This window comes from Diadema setosum, chromosome 3 (assembly GCF_964275005.1).
Source record: "Diadema setosum chromosome 3, eeDiaSeto1, whole genome shotgun sequence".
NCBI lineage: Eukaryota > Metazoa > Echinodermata > Echinoidea > Diadematoida > Diadematidae > Diadema > Diadema setosum.
Window position 1 is genome coordinate 646858 of NC_092687.1, and position 12865 is coordinate 659722.

At 41.1% G+C, this 12865-nt stretch overlaps 1 pseudogene; it reads right to left on the reverse strand.

Moving 5' to 3' along the window:
- Window positions 1-2987: 2987 nt before the first annotated feature.
- Window positions 2988-5556, reverse strand: LOC140226642 (uncharacterized; annotated as a pseudogene).
- Between the last annotated feature and the right edge of the window lie 7309 nt (window positions 5557-12865).

The following is a 12865-nucleotide window of genomic DNA, read 5'->3' on the forward strand; positions in this document are numbered from 1 at the left end:
TCTCATCAGTGTATAAAGTTTATCTTGCAAGTTCTCTGGATCGGCATCTCGCTTTAAAATCAGAACCCTCTTGAAGCTAACCGAGCTAATCAGTATTCACGATTACTGCACATTATGACCTCGGACAGAACCGGAGATGGTGATATCGGACCGTACATACCAACAATTCCAGGGAAATGTAAGTACATTATTACAAGACGAAGTGTCAATCACTTTTGGAAATGAATATTTCTGGGATTATTCTTATCAACTCGTATAACAGCTAATGAGGCCAACGTGGTTGCGTGAAGTAATTAATGCACTTAACTCCTTTTTTTTTCATCAATCACAAACACGCAGTTCGTGGTACATGTATAAAAAAAAATCGAGGCTATTGCTAAACAAAACAGCTAACTCCTGGAATTGGTATATTGCCGCTTGAAATTGTTGCCTTTGTTGTTACCGTTTTTTATACCATTGTAATGATTATCATGAATACTGTGTGATACTACAATTATCATCATCACAAAATAATTTCATTCTCTGTATAAGTTGTCATTACAAACCTCCTGAGAACCTCTGTTTTGTTTGAGGAGAAAATATGTTTTGTCAAGATTATTTTGACGATGCTCATAACGTCAGAGTACGTGGAATCCGTTCCAGTTTATTATAGTGCTAATGCTATCGACAATAATTATCTGATATCATTTGGCTCCCAGTCATTAGCCTCTTCACGATTCGCGAGATATAGGCATATAGCACACATACAAAACAAAACAAAAACAAAAAAACACCAATGGCCAGTAACAGGAACAACAACGATGGCGAGATATAATACTAATAATGTGAACTGTGAATATTGTACTAAAATGAATTACACTGATAATACTGAGCAGTAACATGTGAATTATCATTATCTTCGGTTCGACAGTGTTCTTCCCAGTTGTATTCAATAGTTATCACCTATAATAATTCCACGTCAAGGATACATCGCTGTGCTGGAAAGCGCAGATTTAAACTTCTCTCTGCCATTATTTTAAAGAGGTGCGAACATTGCCTATTTGTTACTAGCAAAATTTACATACTTACCGATGTAATAGATTATTTATAAGAAACTTACGGTCGAGCTACATATTTGCAAAGAAAATTCATACAGGGATAATTCACAGGGATAATATGAGAAAAGGAAGAGACTAAATAAACCTTCGACATAAAAAAAAGGAAATGTCTGAAAATCAAGCTTATCCGAGGTACTAAAAAGGACAGATTACGAACATCTTGTGGGAATTTACCAACAGGCCTGTACAGCGTATTGCACTACCAAAGAAATTAATTAACCAGCATACATTCAAACATGTTGTGTGTATACATGTACAATGTGTGAACTAATGATTGATCGTTGAGTCAATGTTTTTACTGTTTGAACGTCACAGTACAGTGTAAATTAGGCCCTACATCCATGTGACGGGGGATGGGCATTCACAGTAATATCTTTGGAGTCACTGTTGCGTAATGTATTCTGAGTATAATCATTTTGTATCGTAATTTGTTGTTTTGTTGAATAAGACAAGGGCAATAATAAACAAACATACAGCCTAAGTAAAGTGAAAACGCGCTGGCATTCATTACTCATCTATACACGCCTATTAGGGGGATTCACACGTATAGAAATTACTGGGTCACAAAACGAGAAATTTGTAACCCGCTATAGTAAACTGAGTTCTTCGCACGAGTGGAAAAAAACCCAACAAAATAAGCGCGGTCAACAGCGCAATGCTAAACCCAAGAAATCTTGCTGTTATTAGCGCGCTAATCTTTGCCCCGCAGATACGTGTGAACGGTCGACCACAAAAACTCGAATCTTTCATATCCCATCATTCATAGCGCACGCCACAACAGCGTGCACTCGACAATGTATGTGAGGTTCAAGAACAATGCTTGTAGTTTTATCAATTTATCGATAGGCAATTAGCGGGTTACTAGTATTTCTGTAAGGGAGAAAGGCTGCAAAAATAAAAATAGACAAAATAAAAGAAACAGACGAAAAGCCCAACAAACTCTAGTTTCGGAGCGCATAGTATACTCTACTAATCAATTAATTTGGAGCGTGTCATTTAACGGTTTCAATAAAAACAAAGAAAAGAAAACGAAACAAAACAAAATAAAAACTCGAGTTTCGGGGAGCTTGGTAACCCGCTATATGGTACGTACAAACGCGGCTACTAAGTAACACTCGTAGGCCTTATACGTACAATTTCCTTCATAATACCCTATCAGTACAATAATACAAAATGCGCTTGTTCACCCGGATCGTTCGCATTTATTATCATGCATGTCTTGATACTGTGTGTACTATCTTTCCATTATGTAGAATATCTACACGCCATTAGCCGGATCCACACGTATAACAACATAGCGGGATGACGACCCAGGATGACGACTGAACTCCAAATCTCGAGATTTCCCCCCTCTTCACGCGTTTGCATGTACCGACAATATTTACGCAGCTGCCACACAGTAGTGTGATGTTGTCATTTACCCGTTATTGTGATGCTCGCTTGAATGATGGAATATAAAATCAGGAGATTAGTACATAAAGTATTTTCGGTCAGCCGTTTACGCGGTCACCGGGAGCAAATCAGCACACTATTTAAGAAATCAAGTGCAAGATTTGTTGGGGGTACCGTCGCGATGCTGATCACGCAAATTAGTGGGATTTTCTGTGCACATGTGCAAAAATCTCGAGATTACGATGGCCATGTAAATCTCGAAATTTGTATCCCGCTTTTTGGCATACTCGCGAACCCTAATAGTGGCTCTTGTGTTTGTGGGGATATAGTTGTGTGCAAAACTTAGAACAATGTACAGTACACTATTAAAAAAAAATACGGCCTAATAGTAGGCCTAAACCATGATCTAGTCTACTGCCGATTCCACAGCAGAGTAGGTTACCAAAGAAACTGTTCACACAGTTTGAACAACCACCGTGAATACTCGCTGTGATGCCATCAACGTCGTTCCCCAATGTTCAACTCTTCAGACAGGTGGGCAGTGGTAGCAGCGGGCCGGATGGAATGACATGCCTCTGGCTGGGCATGGTTGTCGCCATGAACGTTCAGGCTGTGAAGGGGCTCAGCCGAACTTCGGAGAGGTGGAGGAAGAAACTTTTCGGGAGAAAGACAGATGGATAAAGCGACTTGTCTCTGGCGATACTTCGGTAATCGGCATGTCCGAACCTCTCCATTTTTTTTTTTTTTTTTTGGTGTTTTTGATTTGTTGTTGTTGTTGTTGTTGTTGAGCACATCTGCCTGTGTAATGAAAACAAAACATAAACATTTTCATAATCATTGTATCGTTACCATAGTTCCATGAGTAGACATTTTCTTCAACTAATATACGATTCAATTGCACATCCCGTAGTTTATGTACCTGAGTAAAACTATATTCACACAATGCCTTACATTCTAAGAAGAAATTTGCGGAATAAAAATAAGCGTCATTATAGGCCGATATAGGCCTTACATGTTTTCACATTCTACAGACAATAAAAAACCCAACAAAACAAACAAATAAAACAAAAACACAAATACATATGCACACACACACACACACACACACAATGCGAAAAAGAACAGGTCACGTTTGTTTATATATTTACTACAATAACATTACCTTTGGTGACTGGCTTCCAATGCGCATTCCTGTCTTTTCTCGATTGCTCCTGAGATCTCTAAAAAAATTGATACAGTGGAATTAAAGATTCATTCTTTTTTCACGCGTGAACGTATATTGAAAGAGTAACGTCGGGTCATACATCTCATTGACTCCCATGATTCATCGCAGTTGCTGTTAATGGAATCAATTGAGTTTTCACAAGTGAATTCTGAGAGAAACTTGAGTTTTATTTATTTATTTATTTTTGGCGTCCTGTTTGGATCGCTTACAAAAACGTTCAATTCAAAATTTGATGGCCCGAAAAAAGAAATGTATCGTGGCCTACCAATGAAAGGAAACATTAATTTTTTCGACACAGTTCTCCGATGGAACCGTCAAGATATAAATTGTTTAGAAGTTTGGTGGTCTGATTTCATTTTTAGAGGTCCCGAGAAACCACTAAAATTTGAGATGTAGAGTATCCATAGCCTACTTCTTATTATGATGAAAGTGTAAAAGGAAAAGACATTGGTTGCATTCATAACCGACAATCTATACGAAAATTTATACACGCATTGTTCCCACGATGAATCCCTTTCGAGAAAAAAAAAATACATCTGAAGATTATTTTTTTTTTTTTATCAGAAAGGATTCATCCGGGTAACATAATCATAACATCCTAAAAAATTTTAGAACCTGACATCAAGCTGTTCTCACTGACTGTCATAACAAATTATGAAATGGAAATGGAATTATGCAACCTGCAAATCATCTTATAGCTTGTCAAATCACAAAATCTATTTCATATTTCCAGTTTTTATAACTTTCATAATTATTCAGCACACTTCAAAGAAAAGGGTGCATCAAAGCAAACAGCAGTTCATCATGATGGAGCTATGTACGATATGTACGATCTACATAGATGGACAAAACTGACGCAGTGAATGAACAACCTACAGTCTTCTACGGCATATAAAGTCCCAGTCAATTTAATAATAACAAAGAGTAATTGAAGAGCTTTGAAAACAAAAGCAAACAAATCAAAATACAAATCAAAATACATATAAAAAGTACATGTATATAGGATACTACGCAGAGAAAATTGAATGAAAATGATACGCAAACACACGCACATAATCATGATGCATCGGACCACTGAACCTCCGCCAAACGGCCAGCGTTAGTCGTTTATGTTGCAGGTATTGTATACTTCATTTTTATGATTATGACAAGACAGATTAATTACATCATAAGGATGAGCTATGTAATATGATGTAGAAACGGTTATTATAAATAGGGGCTACTCAAAGGTGTAACGACGAGGGTGTAATGCTGCCGCGCCATTGTGTTCCCCTGTTTCTGATACTACCTATTACGTATTAGTAGTACACTGTAGATCATCCCCTTCCAAATATCTCATGTAAACTATACTCGACAGAAATTATGATCACCCCCTCCCCCATTCTCTTTGGGCACATATCATTCACTTTTAGAATTAATAACGAACAATCCTTCATTTTTGACTAACGAATCTCCTTTGAAATAACGAGCCTTATTTCGTTTTCGGATCGATACACATAATCTTGAGAATACTATGGACGCTTCAGAATAAGTTGGCCGACTACCCCTTGCGAAATTCATTATTCTGAAATCTATTTTTCTGAACTTTTTACACGCATAAAACCTTGAAAATCAAGGTGAAAAAATAAAGTAATCAAGTCATTTGTGGGTCATCCTACATACATCTTTTCTAGCAGGCACAGGATATTCTTCACGAGATAAACTTCAAGCTCTCACATCATGTCGGACTGACTAACTTCTACACTCAATGCCTGTATACTCACTTTTTCACTCAGGACATCGCGAGCTGGGGTCGGTAGATCACAGGTGTCGCGTCGGTTCATTTCTACGGGATGAAGGCATCTTGTACAGTTTCAATAATCGCGATCCCTCCGTTGTCCCCTACGCCTCATTTTGAAAGAATCTATATTCTTTTGCGAGATTTCTGGGTCTGAGACGTATGTATACCTCGTCTTGCAAAACCTAATTGTTTTAGTCGCTCTCGAATCGGAATCCGTAGAGCTCTATACGGAGCATCACACCGAGGAAGAGACTATGTGCCCTCAAGTAAACAAACGGAACGACGCGACGGCTGATATAGCGCAGTGAGATCACAGAACTCCACACACACACACACACACACGACGTGCATACAGTTCTGCAAATGTGCCATGAACCCCCATGATTACGCAATATTCCCACTACGCACCGTCTCTCTCCCAAATTCACGGAGGTGAAAAGGTCAACCTCCCAAACCAAGCCGTGCGGTACACATCGCTCGCGTGTGCGGAAGATAACGGTTGAAAAAGCCCCAAGCCCAATGTAGTCAAATTCAAACGGTAGAGGGAGGTAAGGTCGTATAACAGGGAAAGTGTGGGACCCACACTTTTAATCGGACGACGTATTTTTGCATTTCTCAGCCATTTCTAGACCAATTTTTGTCAAACAAACTTTGAATTCTCCATAAATTTCAATGCTCTTTCATATTTCATAAGTAGTTTCTCATTATCTTGCAAAAAATTTCATCCCGACGTGCCATCATCAACCAAAACTGGACCTTCCCTTTAATAATGCCATCGTGCTATTCTTTAATAGGCTTTCCCAGATTTTAGCTAGAATATGGACAGGATATAATTTTACCTCTTCTCTTTCTCGATTCACTAGTTACTTATTCTATTGTAGAAGTTCTACCCTCCCGCTTGAACGTTTTGCAGTAAGATCTATTTGCAATTTTCTCTGTAGGGCCTAACTATAACGTAATTCTACTGATTAAAACGTTTTATATCGCAAGGATTCATCTCACTTTGTGGCTTGTGTTTTTCTCCTCAAAATAGTACTTTTTTCGGGAAATAAAATAGCTGTTTTCATGGATGCGTCTGGTTTTTCCGAAACCCTAACGCTACCTTAATGGACGATTACGTTATTTTTTTTTTTTTATCAATACTAAATCAACACCCTCACAGGTTTACTGTGGAAAGATCTGTTACACACTTTTACTGTATTTTGTTCATTTTCTTTTTTCACAAACACACACCCATGTAAACACAATTAAAGATCCTGATCATTTCGGGGGGGGGGGGGGTGGGTGGAGGGGGGGGGGGGCAACTGATGGGGTAACACCCTGCCGGAGATGGCAACTCTTCTTTTCCATTTCTCATATCTTCCTATGCTATTTTCAGGACATCCTATACAATTTATTGGTCTTTAGGTGGCGTTGTTCATCCTGTCGGTCTCGTGGGCCTTCTTTGCTTAGTGTCGGTCTCGTGAACCTCTATTGCGTAATGTCGGTCTCGTGAGCCTTGTATGTGTAGCGTCGGTCTCGTGGACCTTTTAAGTGTAGTGTCGGTCTCGTGGGCTTTGTTTGCTTACTGTCGGTCTCATGAGCCTTTTGTGCGTAGTGTCGGTCTCGTGAGCCGTATAACTCCTGGGCTTGTTTTACTTGATGTCGAACTCGTAGGCTTCATTTACTCAGTGTCGAATTCGTGGGCTGTATAACTGGTGGGCTGTATGACTTGTGAGCTGTATGACTCGTGGGCTGTATGACTTGTGAGCTGTATAACTTGTGGGCTGTATGACTCGTGGGTGTCGGTCTCGTGACGTGCACCCTTGCGTTTAGCCCTTTTCCCCCCTAACAAAATCCAACGGCTAATCATTGCTATTCATTTCTCCATCGTATTAAATAGGATTCCATGAAACGTGCTACAAGAGATTTATAGATAGCAAACGCCTGAATCTCGCTAGGAAACGAAAGCTGAAGGAGGAGCCTGGTCTGTCAGCAGGAGCATCTGTTTCGACGCTCACATCAAGATCACTATTTTCTTCTGGAAGCTCTTCAGGTTCTGCTGTGTTGCCTGTGAAATGCACCATTTGCAACAGAGTCATCCTGCTCATTACTTGCCAAGGGAAATAGGTCAATATGATTAATATTGAAGCATGAAAACATTGCCATGTTACTATAAATTGTCCATGATAAAATTAAGCAACATATATTCACTACTGAAACATTCACACACATACACAAAGAACTTCAGTGCAAAGTTCAGAAACAACAGAATGTACTGTATATGCACCAATGTTTTGGTCAATGTGATTAATATTCAAGAATTGACATCTTACCAAAGTTGTGCATGATAAAATGTCTTTGTAATACAAATTGTTTCCTGTATTTTGAATGCCAATGTTTATGCAACATGTTTTGACTCCTTGCCTCAGTATGTGATTGTTCGCCCTGTAGCAAACATTTCTGCCAACTATTATGATTTGATTAGGGTTGAATTATTCTAAGAGCAAAGATGTTTTCCTAGGTGTGTTTTTTTCATAAAACTGAATGACTACAATTAAAATTTGTTTCTCCACTCTGGACAAAAAAAAATGTAACTTTTATTAATACTGAAACAGAATGTTCATGTAGAAAGGTCAGTACAATGTAGGTGTGAGTACAAAATCGGTTTTCTAAAACTCATACCAGCCAAATGAAAATTGTGCATAAGTTGAGTCAGGTTTGCTCAGATTCTCTGATATTGGAAGTTAATTGCAATGTTATCATAATTTTTAATGCCAAACCTGTTTTATTCTCTCCAAGATCTTCAGGTACACATTGCCTCCAATACAGAATCCAACAGTTTTACACTTATGAATGGGTAAACTTTAATTTTGCCTTTATTTTATATATTGGCATTTTTCAAAACGTTTACACCCTTTCATGGATATTTGGACCATGGAATGTTCCAGGAAATGTATCAAAACTAGAAAATTTGACTGATTATCATTTTGAGCGATCTTACATGAAAGGAGGTAGTGTCCCACCATGTTGTAACCTAATGATAGCAATGAAAACTTCCGGAAATTTTATGAAGATTAAATTTTCTAAAGTACTGTATAATATGACGATAGGGAAACAATTATTCACTTGTCTCGCGACCCTAACAAAAAAGTCCTGTGGTACTCCCTGTGGTACTTGTCAGTACCACACAATGTACCACATAAATAAATGTTCCCACAGGAACTGTGTGGTACTGTTTTAAAGGCTCATGTGGTACTCCCTGTGGTCCTGCTTAGTACCACACAATGTACCACACAAATATATGTTAACACAGGAACTGTGTGGTACTGTGTCACAGGCTCGTGTGGTACTCTGGGATATACCACAGGGCAGTACCACAGGACATTACCACAGGAAAGTACCAGGACAGTACCACAAGACAGTATACACACAAATTGTCTTGTGGTATTTTGGGAAGTACCACAGGAGAGTACAACAGGACAGTACCACAGGACAGTACCACAGGATAGTACCACAGGACAGTACCGTACATCACGACTTGTCCTGTGGTATTTTGGGACGTACCACAGGACAGTACCACAGGGCAGTACCACAGGACAGTACCACAGGAAAGTACCACAGGATAGTACCACAGGACAGTACCACACGACTTGTCCTGTGGTATTTTGGGACGTACCACAGGACAGTACCACAGGGCAGTACCACAGGACAGTACCACAGGACAGTACCACAGGATAGTACCACAGGACAGTACCACAGGGCAGTACCACAGGACAATACCACAGGGCAGTACCACAGGACAGTACCACACGACTTGTCCTGTGGTATTTTGGGACGTACCACAGGGCAGTACCACAGGACAGTACCACAGGATAGTACCACAGGACAGTACCACACGACTTGTCCTGTGGTATTTTTGGACATACCACAGGACAGTACCACAGGAATTGTCCTGTGGTATTTTGGGACGTACCACAGGACAGTACCACAGGGCAGTACCACAGGATAGTACCACAGGACAGTACCACACGACTTGTCCTGTCGTATTTTGGGATGTACCACAGGATAGTACCACAGGGCAGTACCACAGGACAGTACCACAGGGCAGTACCACTGGACAATACCACAAGGCAGTACCACAGGACAGTACCACATGACTTGTCCTGTGGTATTTTGGGACGTACCACAGGGCAGTACCACAGGACAGTACCACAGGATAGTACCACAGGACAGCACCACACGACTTGTCCTGTGGTATTTTGGGACATACCACAGGACAGTACCACAGGACAGTACCACAGGAATTGTCCTGTGGTATTTTTGGACGTACCACAGGACAGTACCACAGGGCAGTACCACAGGATAGTACCACAGGACAGTACCACATGACTTGTCCTGTAGTATTTTGGGACGTACCACAGGATAGTACCACAGGGCAGTACCACAGGACAGTACCACAGGAAAGTACCACAGGATAGTACCACAGGACAGTACCACACGACTTGTCCTGTGGTATTTTGGGACGTACCACAGGACAGTACCACACGAATTGTCCTGTGGAATTTTGGGACGTACCACAGGACAGTACGACAGGAATTCCTGTGGTAATTTTCGATGTATACCACAGGAGAGTACCACAGGAACTGTCCAAAATCCCACAGGAAGATCATAATATGGTGCTATTCCACACAGACGTACCACACAGCAAATTAAATGCGTAAGTACCACAGAAAAATGCTACACGATATTCTTCTTTTTTTTTTCTTAACATTTTATACCAGAGGACTATCACATCAGGAGAATATCAAACAGCAGTACCACACAGGAGTACCACACAGGAAAATTGTAAGGCAGAATCAACTGAAATTTGTAACAAAAATATAAACAAAAAAGCACATATTAATATTCCTCAATTAATTGATAGATGAGTTATGCTGTGAATTATAGCAATTGATTTGCCATTACTTATCCTGTCCTATACTCCTACACTATAACCTATTTAGTGAAAGTGCTGATGTAAAGCATGAGAAATTTCATAAGGACTTCTGTGGTACTCCTGTGGTACTCCTGTGGTACTCCTGTGGTACAATTTTTTTACATAGCTCATGAATATTCATAAAAAGCACTCTAGATTTTAGAAAATACATATATGACTTAAAAAGTCAAAGTATTAATGATGGGACTTACTTTGAACTTTATGAAAGATTGTCTAATTGTGTTATGTTATTCCCAATATCATAGATATTGTTATGAAAGTGTAATTTCATATCTTGATAATAAAGTATAATCGAGTTAGTAACCATGCCTTAATGCTTTATGGATAGACGGCCATATATATATGTACTGATACAGTCGATGGCTACCTAGGAATAGAATATGACTATATAGACCTATTATAGGACTAGAATGGCACTTGGCCAGTAGACTCTCGTTTGAGGTTATATGTTAGGAGTAGGACAGGTTAATAAGTAGGGCCATGTTTGTCCTGAAATCCATCACTCACCTATCAGGAATATTCCTTGATATGTGGCTAAAATTCTCCCAGATTTTTTTTTTTCGATCTATCCTGTGTGGTACTCTCCTGTGGTACCATGGAAATGCTGTGTGGTACTGCCCTGTGGTAATGATGTGTGGTAATGATCGACCTGTGGTACTGTCCTGTGGTACTGTCCCAAAATACCACAGGACAGTTCCTGTGGTACTGTTCTGTGGTACTAGTCCTGTGGTACTGCCCTGTGGTACGTCCCAAAATACCACAGGAATTTCTGTGGTACTGTCCTGTGGTACTGCTCTGTGGTACCGGTCCTGTGGTACTTTCCTGTGGTACTGCCCTGTGGTACGTCCCAAAATACCACAGGAATTCCTGTGGTACTGTCCTGTGGTATGTCCCAAAATACCACAGGACAATTCCTGTGGTACTGTCCTGTGGTACTGTCCTGTGGTACCCGTTACTGTCCTGTGGTACTGTCCTGTGGTACCGTCCTGTGGTAATTACCACAGGAGTACCACAGGACTTTTTCGTAAGGGGAAGAAGATCGTAGAAAGGTGTACGACGTTTCGCTCGCTACTGCTGAGCTTCGTCAGGTACCATAAGTCCGTTGGTGCGTGCACGCAAGTTATAGCGTGTATGCGGACGTGGTAGTGAGCACGCGGCCGCCGGAGCCAGGTCGGGCAGAGCGCCACACCGTATCCGCTGTTTGCTGCGTTCATGCGGATCTAGTTGGCAGCACGTTGCCTCCCCCAGCGGGGCGGGCAGTGCGCCATCCTGTGGCCGCTGTTTACAACGTCTATACGGACCTAGTTGGCAGCACGTCGTCCCCCGGGGCGGGCCGGGTAGTGTGTCATCCTGCGTCCGTTGACTGCCTTCACGATTCGGCGGCTTTGGTTTGTGTATAGTGTGTTGGTGCATGCGAATGCAACGCATCCATGACTCGGGTAACTCTATGCTGACGTCCCTGTTTAGGTTATCCTTACTGAGTCGTATATGGATGGCTTCCTTTACTCTACGAGTGTACTAGTGTCGTGCTGTGTCCATGCACTTCACGCCTTCCCAGTGTGGTTGATGTTGGGCATTCCATGCATGTTCTGCTACTGCAGATGCCTCTGTTTTGCAGTTAGTGACGTCTCGGCGGTGTTCAGATAACCTTTCCCCTACCGGTCTGCCGGTTTCTCCGATGTAGCTCATCCCACAGTCTCTGCAGGGTATACGGTAGATCACTCCGTCTTTCCTGAGGGGAGGTACCGGGTCTTTGGCTCGAACCAGATGATTTCTGATAGTGGCGTCGGCTTTGTAGACGACTCGGATATTGTGTTTCGCCAGCCGGCGTCTAAGAACGGGAGCAATTGACTCCACATAGGGGAGGACAACCGTGGACTTGTATTCCTCCTTGTCCTGTTCAGGTTGAACTCTTGCTGTTCGTGCCTTGTTGATGAAACACCTGGGATAGCCATTGGCCGACAATGCTGATCGCAAATGTCATTTCTCGGTTGCTGTGCCAGAGGGCTTGGTTATGATCTTGTTTGCTCGATCGTAGAGGCATCTGATCACTCCTCGTTTAGCGGAGGTAGGGTGGTGTGAGCTGAAGGCCAGATATTGGTCTGTGTGTGTGGGCTTTCTGTATAAAATTACACCCATGCAAACACAAACATACACAAACACACACTGTACATGCACATACCAGTACACACACTCGAACAAACACACACACACACACATACCCTCTTACAAAGCAGTCATAATCACCTTGTTCTCCCAATTCTAGGTATCTGTGTCTCTCTCACTCCTCTTTTTTCTATTCTTTTCTTTTTTTTTGTTTTCTATTCACCAGTCCCCAAGTTTGTGAAGAATTCTGCATTTTATTAATTCAAAATGCACCATTCCACATGTGT